Source organism: Rhinopithecus bieti, unplaced genomic scaffold (genome assembly GCF_001698545.2).
Source record: "Rhinopithecus bieti isolate Rb0 unplaced genomic scaffold, ASM169854v2 scaffold_13617, whole genome shotgun sequence".
NCBI classification, from domain to species: Eukaryota; Metazoa; Chordata; class Mammalia; order Primates; family Cercopithecidae; genus Rhinopithecus; species Rhinopithecus bieti.
The window spans coordinates 1,529,703-1,538,085 of record NW_016807714.1 but is presented as its reverse complement, the minus strand read 5'-3'; positions in this window follow the sequence as shown (position 1 = coordinate 1,538,085).

Genomic DNA, 8,383 nt, shown 5'->3' with positions numbered 1-8,383 from the left:
ATAAAATAAAATAATATTAGCTGGGTGTGGTGGTGCATGCCTGTAACCTCAGCTACTCGGGAGGCTGAAGCAGTAGAATTGCTTGAACCTGGGAGGCAGAGGTTGTGGTGAGTTGAGATCGCGCCATTGCACTCCAGCCTGGGCAACACAGTGAGACTCCAAAATGACAGCAACAACAAAAACCCAAGTATGGGGCCTTTCTGAGCCTGGGGCCCTGTGTGACTGCCCAGGTTGCAGGCTAGTGAAGCCAGTTCTGCCTGGAACCATGACTTAGAGTCTCTGCTTGACCCCCAATCCCAAAGCTGCTCAAACTCTGGGCACACAGGCACCCTGACCCATCGCTGGGGCAGGATTTGGGGGCCACTGAAGTGGCTTTAGGTAGTCCCTGGGAGCAACTGTTATTAACAGCACAAGTGCAGGGACCCCCACTCCCCAGAAGATGGGGCTGAAGGTGTCCTAGAGTGGCAGTAACAAACAGGTTTGGGTTGAGGGCTCCATTTCACTCAGGCAGGCAAAGTCCCTCTTCCCTGGAGCTGGCGATCTAAGGGGGCCCAGAATGGAGAGTGTTTGGAGGGGCAGCATCCCTCTGGCTGGAGAGCTTTGGGGGAAGGGCATCCCTGGCAGAGAGCACACACTGCACAAGGGCGTGATACAGGACTGAGCTGGGTGTGCTGGAGAAGCTGCAAGGGGATTGGGCTGGTCAGAGTAGAGAGGATGAGGGAGAAGGAGGCCTGAGATGAGGTGGGAAGGGCGGGCAGTGTCCTTGGAGGCCATAGCTCAGAGCTTTAGTCCTGTGTGCCATGGGACTCTGCTGGAGAGCTGTAAGGAGAGATGCACTAAGACCCAGGGAGGGAGTGGTGGGGAAAGGCCAGGAGGCTATAGGAATTGTACAGGGAGGAAAGGGAGCGGGAGGGACAGAGGAGAACAGAGAGGAGCAAGGATCACAGGCAGTTCTGAGCTCTGGGCTCCCATTGATGGGATTTGCTGCTGGGCGGGAAGTGGGTTGGGAAGAAAAGGGACTCAGGGGAGTCCAGGGTTTCTGGCCTGGGCACTGGGGCTGGAGGCCATGGGGAGAGGGGTTGGCAGCCAGGAGTTCTGAGTTAGACAAGGCCTGAGGAGCTTATGGGACCTTATGGGGGAGATTTTGAAAAGACAGAAAAGCCCTGGGGAGAAAGGAAAGGGGGAAGCACAGACCTGAAACCATCACACCCTGGGAGGTCCCTAAAGCTAAAGCACTAGATGAGATGTCCCTGGCAACGCAGAAGATGGGGGAGAACAGGAGGAGGGCCAAGGATGGAGCCCCGGCATCAGACACACAGAGGCAGACAAGAGTCCACAGGGGAAGAGGACTGAAACACAGGGAGAAGGAATCCATGTTAAGTAAGATGGGGACTCATAAGAGGCACGAACACCTCTGCAGGAACAGCCTCAAGGAAGGGGCCTCAGTAGCACAGAACTGGGAAGGGGAACGGGGGAAAGAGACAGTGGACAGAAGAGGACAGTAAAGATCACGCAGGAAGTTTCACTGCCATCGGCAGAGAAACCAGGGGGCAGCTTGCAGGAGGAAGGTCTTGCTTGTTGGTGTGCAGGTGCACATGGCCCAACAGATATTTTATTTATTTATTTATTTATTTATTTATTTATTGAGACCAAGTCTTGCTCTGTCACCCAGGCTGGAGTGCAGTGGTGTGATCTCGGCTCACTGCAACCTCTGCTTCCCGGCCTCAAGCAATTCTCCTGTTTCAGCCTCCCGAGTAGCTGGGATTACAGGCATGTGCCATCACACCTGGCTCATGTTTGTATTTTTAGTAGAGACAAGGTTTCACTGTGTTGGCCAGGCTGGTCTTGAACTTCTCACCTCAGGTGATCCACCCGCCTCAGCCTCCCAAAGTGCTGGAATTACTCTGTCTCAAAACAAACAAACAAACAAACAAACAAACAAACAAACAAACCCATAGAACTAGGGAGCTCTATGATTGTGGAGTTGCCCTGCTAGTACTGCATGGCTTCTACTGGACTCTATTTATGTGAAAGAGAGAAATTTCCAGTTTAAGCTACTGTAATTTACATTTGTTGTTGTTGTTGTTGAGATGGAGTTTCGCTCTTTGGCCCAGGCTGGAGTGCAGTGGTGTGATCTCAGCTCACTGCAACCTCTGCCTTCCTGTTCCAAGTGATTCTCCTGCCTCAGTGTCCGAGTAGCTGGGATTACAGGTGCCCGCCACCATGCCTGGCTAATTTTTATATTTTCAGTAGAGACAGAGTTTCACCATGCTGGCCAGGCTGGTCTCAAACTCCTGACCTCGTGATCCGCCTGCCTCGGCCTCCTAAAGTGTTAGGATTACAGGCGTGAGCCACCGCACCCAGCCTATTTGGAGTTTTCTAACAGTTGCTGGCAAAATATGAGTCAAACGAATAAGATTATTAGGCCGAACGTTGTGGTTTGTGCCTGTGATGCTAGCACTTTGAGAGGCCAAGGCAGGTGGACTGCTTGAACCCAGGAGTTTGAGACCAGCCTGGGTAAGATGGTGAACTTTGTCTCTACAGAAAATACAAAAAATGAGCCAGATGTGGTTCCACACACCTATAGTCTCAACTACTTGGGAGGCTGGGCTGAGGCAAGAGAATCGCTTGAGCCCAGGAGTTTGAGACCAGGCTAGACAACAGAGTGAGACTCCATCTCTTTTTTTTTTTTTTTGAGACGGAGTCTCGCTCTGTCGCCCAGGCTGGAGTGCAGTGGCGTGATCTCCGCTTACTGCAGTCTCCACTGCCTACCGGGTTCACGCCATTCTCCTACCTCAGCCTCCCAAGTAACTGGGACTACAGGCGCCTGCCACAACGCCTGGCTAATTTGTTTTTTTGTATTTTTAGTAGAGACAGGGTTTCACCGTGTTAGCCAGTATGGTCTCGATGTCATGACCTTGTGATCTGCCTGCCTCGGCCTCCCAAAGTGCTGAGATTACAGGCGTGAGCCACCGCGCCTGGCCGAGACCCCATCTCTCAAAAAAAAAACTGGTTGGCCGGGCCCACCCAGCTGGACATGGTGGCAGGTGCCTGTAATCATAGCTACTCAGGAGGCTGAGGCAGGAGAATCGCTTGAACCCGAAAGGCAGAGGTTGCAGTGAGCCGAGACTACACCTTTGCACTCCAGCCTGGGAGACACTAGGGGACAGAGCAAGACTCCATCTCGGAAAAGGGAATGGAAGGGGAAGGGAGGGGAGGGGAAGGGAGGGGAGGGGAGGGAAAATAGTAACTTGACAGTGGAAGAATCTGGCAGACACCATGTTAACCAGGTGACTGAGGTCGGCCTCACCAGTGATGTCACGTCAGCCCTGAGATGATGCAATGAGAAGACCACATCGCCTCTGTGGTCTCCTCCCCACATCCCAAATCCTCATCACGAGAGTGCATCCGACAAACCCCAACTGAGGGACACTTTACCAAAGACTCATTCAATCTATAAAATTGAGCAGTGCTCCTCAAAACTCTCAAGGTCATGAAAAACAGGGAAAGACTGAGAAATTGTGACAGACCACAGGAGACTAAGGAGACACGATGGCTAAAGGCAAAGTTGTATCTTGAATAGATTTCTGTAACAGAGAGAGGACCTAGGTAGAAAAACTAGTGAAATCCAAATAAAGCCTGGAGTTAGCAGTAACATATCAAGGTTGGTTTCTTTCTTTCTTTCTTTTTTGAGACAGAGTCTCACTCTGTCACTGAGACCGGAGTGCAGTGGCGCTGTGTCAGCTCACCGCAATCTCCGTCTCCTGAGTGCAAGCAATTCTCCTGCCTCAGCCTCCCGAGTAGCTGGGATTTCAGGCGCCCAACACCATGCTAGTTTTTTATATTTTTAGTAAGACGATAAGGGTTTCACCATGTTGGCGCAGGCTGGTCTCAAACTCCTGACCTCAGGTGATCCACCCGCCTCGGCCTCCCAAAGTGCTGGGATTACAGGCATGAGTGGCCCAATGTTGGTGTCTTTTTTTTTTTTTTTTTTTTGAGACGGAGTCTTGCTCTGTCGCCCAGGCTGGAGTGCAGTGGCGCGATCTCGGCTCACTGCAAGCTCTGCCTCCTGGGTTCACGCCATTCTCCTGCCTCAGCCTCCCGAGTAGCTGGGACTACAGGCGCCCGCCACCTCGCCCAGCTAGTTTTTTGTATTTTTTAGTAGAGACGGGGTTTCACCGTGTTAGCCAGGATGGTCTCGATCTCCTGACCTCATGATCCTCCCGTCTTGGCCTCCCAAAGTGCTGGGATTACAGGCTTGAGCCACAGCGCCCAGCCAATGTTGGTGTCTTAATTGTGACAAAGGAACCATAGGTATGGAAGACAGGCTGGGCTCAGTGACTCACAATGGTAATCCCAGCACTTCGAGAGGCCAAGGCAAGAGGCTCCTTTGAGCCCAGGATTTCAAGCCTGGGCACCATAGGGATACCTTGTCTATACAAAAAAAAAGCAACAAAAAATTATTTTTGAGATGGAATCTAGATCTGTCGCCCAGACTGGAGTGCACTGGGTGCGATCTCAGCTCACTGCAATCTCCGCCTCTTGGGTTCAAGTGATTCTCCTGCCTCAGCCTCCCCAGTAGCTGGGATTACAGGCATGTATTACCAGGCTAGGCTAATTTTTTTATTATTTTTATTTTTATATTTTTAGTAGTGACAGAGTTTCACCATGTTGGCCAGGCTGGTCTTGAACTCCTGACCTCAAGTGATCTGCCTGCCTTGGCCTCCCAAAGTGCTGGGATTACAGGCATGAGCCACCACGCCCAGCCAATTTTTAAAAAATTAGCTGGGTACAGTGAGATACACCTGTGGCTGAGGTGCAGGGCCACTTGAGCCCAGGAGGTCGAGGCTGCAGTGAGCTGTGATTGTACCACTGCACTCCAGCCTGGAGAACAGAATGAGACCCTGTGTGGTTTTTTTGTGTGTGTGTGTGTTTGTTTGTTTTTGAGATGGAGTTTCTCTCTTGTTGCCCAGGCTGGAGTGCAATGGTGTGATCTTGGCTCACTGCAACTTCCACCTCCTGAGTTCATGTAATTCTCCTGCCTCAGCCTCCTGAATAGCTGGGATTGCAGTACAGGCATGAGCCACCAACAGAGTCGTGCTCTGTTGCCCAGGCTGGAGTGCAGTGGCCGGATCTCAGCTCTCTGCAAGCTCCACCTCCCGGGTTCACGCCATTCTCCTGCCTCAACCTCCCGAGTAGCTGGGACTACAGGCGCCCACCACCTCGCCCGGCTAGTTTTTTGTATTTTTTAGTAGAAACGGGGTTTCACTGTGTTCGCCAGGATGGTCTCCATCTCCTGACCTCGTGATCCGCCCATCTCAGCCTCCCAAAGTGCTGGGATTACAGGCTTGAGCCACCGCGCCCAGCCTCTGCTTCTGTTTTTCAGACACACATTTACAGTTGTGTTGTGCAGCAACCTTGCTCTTGTGGCTCCTCCAAAGCTCCTGCCCCAGCAGGGACCAAGTCTGCCCTCGGGCTTTTCTGGGCCACTCCTCATGCCTTTGTCCCCATGCCTCCCCGACAACCCTACCAGAACCATTTTGGAATACAGACCCCCCCCCCATCCTAAAACCCTCCCCAGGGGCTCCGACCCCAGCGACCCTGCATCCTCCCTGCTGAGGGCCCTCCTTCCATGCTGTCCCTCCCCACAGCCCTCTCTGAGGACTGCTTTCTCTATCTCCCAAACACTCCTGTGCTCCTGGCTGAGGCCTGCAGACCCCAATTCTCTCCTCTCCTTGAGCGTCACAGCTGGAGCACGTGTCATCGGCCACCAACCACCCAGCAGCAACTCTCACTGTGGCTTCGACCCTGCCCATCGCCGCCCGAATTCCTGGTGGTCTAATGTTGTTGTGGATGAACCGCCGCAGACTGCCTGTCCCCTCCGAGCCTTGGCCTCTTCTCCAAGTCAGTGTCCTCATTTTCTGACCAACTATGCTCCATCACCACCAGTAATTGCAGCCCATACCTCTCACTTCCATTCAACACCCTATTCTCTGCCCATCATTTCCGTCCAGCAGGGTGGACCCTCGGATCTGGGCTGTCCACTGATTTCCTGGGTTGGAGCCTCAATAGGGCAGGGGTGGGTGAGAATACAACTGCAGGATCTGAGGGTGGGCACACCAGGGGTTCTGGCTTTGCTGAGGGTGGGGTGCTGGAGACAAAAGAGTGGGGACACCTGACCCTTATGGTTGATGTTTCCACAGCATGGGGCCTGGGAGGGGCAGGGAGAGGTGTGGCCAGCAGCAGAGGGCACAGAGGGTTCAGAGCCAACACTGCACCCACCTGAAGGGACAAGGGGCAGAGCTGGGGCTTGCATCAGGGCGGCAGGAAGAGACTCCCCAAGAGGGGCTCTGCAGAGAGTGGCTAGGGGTACCAGGACTTTAATTGGCTGGGGACCCTGACCCTCTCCTCTCTTGCAACAGAGCCTCCCAAGGCCACAGCTCTCAGTAAGAGACTCGGGGAGGCCTCCCATGCAGGACGACTGACACTTTTCCAAAGCGTGAGAATCGTCCACTGTCCTCCTCCAGCCTCTCCTAGCTGGGGCCCAGGACTGGGGCACCACAGCGACCTCCTGATGCTGGGGGAGAGGGGGAACGGGGAGTCAGGATATTTGGGGGGGTGGGGTGATGAAGCCCAAGTAATTGCGCCCGGGTCGCATGTGCGCTCCGCACCCGGGTCGGTTCAGACTGATGGCCAAGGCCTGGACCCAGCTGTCCCTCCCCGCCAGGGGTCCCGGGAGGCTGCGGGCTCCACCTGAGCGGGGGCAAGGGCCGCCCCAATGGTTCCCGCGGGAGCGCCTGGCCGCGGGACACATGTGTCCCGCTCTGATGCCTCTTCCGTCAAGGGGGCTGGGGGCCAAGGGGGCGAGGAGCTTGACAGAGAGAGGCAGGTATGTGCACAGAGGCAGGAGTGGAAGGGGCTGAGAGGGTGGATGGAGGGACAGGGAAAAGGGGTGAGAGCAGGACGACAGGAATGGCGCGGGGAGAAGGGATGAAGTGGGAGGGGCAGAGGAGAGAAACAGGGATGGGGGGACAGGGCAGACGAACGGAAGAATGGGGGAAGGGGACAGAGTTGGGGGTCGGAGGGCCCGGAGTGTGGGGACAGAGAGGCAAGAATACTAGGACGTGCGGAGGAGGCCAGGGATGGAGTCGAAGGACAGAGTTGAGGGCAGGGACAGGGTCCAGGAGAAGGCGGTGAGCGCTGGGTGATGAGGGGATCGCGCCTGACACTTCCCGCCGGCGCCCCGAGGGTGTGCCGGGTAATTAGGCCTCGGTCCAGATGGCCCCCCAGTCCAGCAATCAAAATGTTAATTGGCCCCGTGCCTCCGGCTGTGCCTTGGCCCGGCCCCCCCTGGGAGGGAGCCAGGACCCGCGCGGCTCGGCGGAGGGGGATCCCGCCCCTGCCCCCACCGCGAGCCTAGCCGGCTGCCGCTCAGCGATAAGGGGCGGCCGCTCCCCGCCCCACCCCTCGGGAGCGCCTGCCACGCAAGATGAATGTCCCGCCGCTGCCGGGGCGGCTGGCACAAAGCGGGTCCGTGGTCTCCACCGCACCCCCCGCGCGGGCGGGCCGGGTCACACCCACCCGGGCTCAGCGCTGGGCCGGGCGGCCAGGGGCGGGGCGCTGAGCTCAGCAAGTGCAGCGCGCCCCCGCAGGCCGTCTTCCCCCGGGCCAGCCCGCCGCGCGCTCCCAGCCGCTGTCCGCGGGTCCGCCCCGCGCAAGGTCACTGCGCGCCGCAACGAGCGCGCTCCAGTATTGCACGCGCTCCCGGCACACCCGCGCCCGGACGCTCCCCAGGGCCGCCCCCGCGACCTTGGTCCCCAGCGGCAGCGGGGCGTGCGGGAGCGCGCTCGGAGCCCGTAGACCCAGATCACCGGGCGGGGCGGGTGAGGGGACAATGGCGGAGCCAGGCCCTAACTGGGGACATAGGCACCCGCGCGCGGCCATTGTGCGGTCCGGAACCCCGGAGCCCCCGCTCCCGGCGCCCGCCATTGGCCGCTGAGCCTGACGTCATGGGGGCTGCAAACGCTGGGCGGGCGGCCGAGGGAAGGGTTATCCGCCTGGTTGCGGGGCTGCCGTGGGGAGCTGCAGCCGAGCGGAAGGGCGGAAAACCCCCAAAGCAGCAGAATTTCTGGAGCAGGGTCGTGGCAGCCCCTCTCCAGCTCCACTCCGGCTCGCAGCGACGCCGCTGCGCCGCACACCCGCCCGGGGGGAGAGAGGCGGGGGCGGGGAGGCCCCTCCAGCCCGCACGGGGTCAGCCGGGGTGACCGAGCGGCGGGAGCCACTGCGGCACAGGGCGCGCGCTGCGCTTTCGCTGCCTCAGCACTCGCTCCTTCGGCTCCCGCCTCCCCCGCCCGCCCCCGCAGATCCCGCGCCCCGGGCCCCG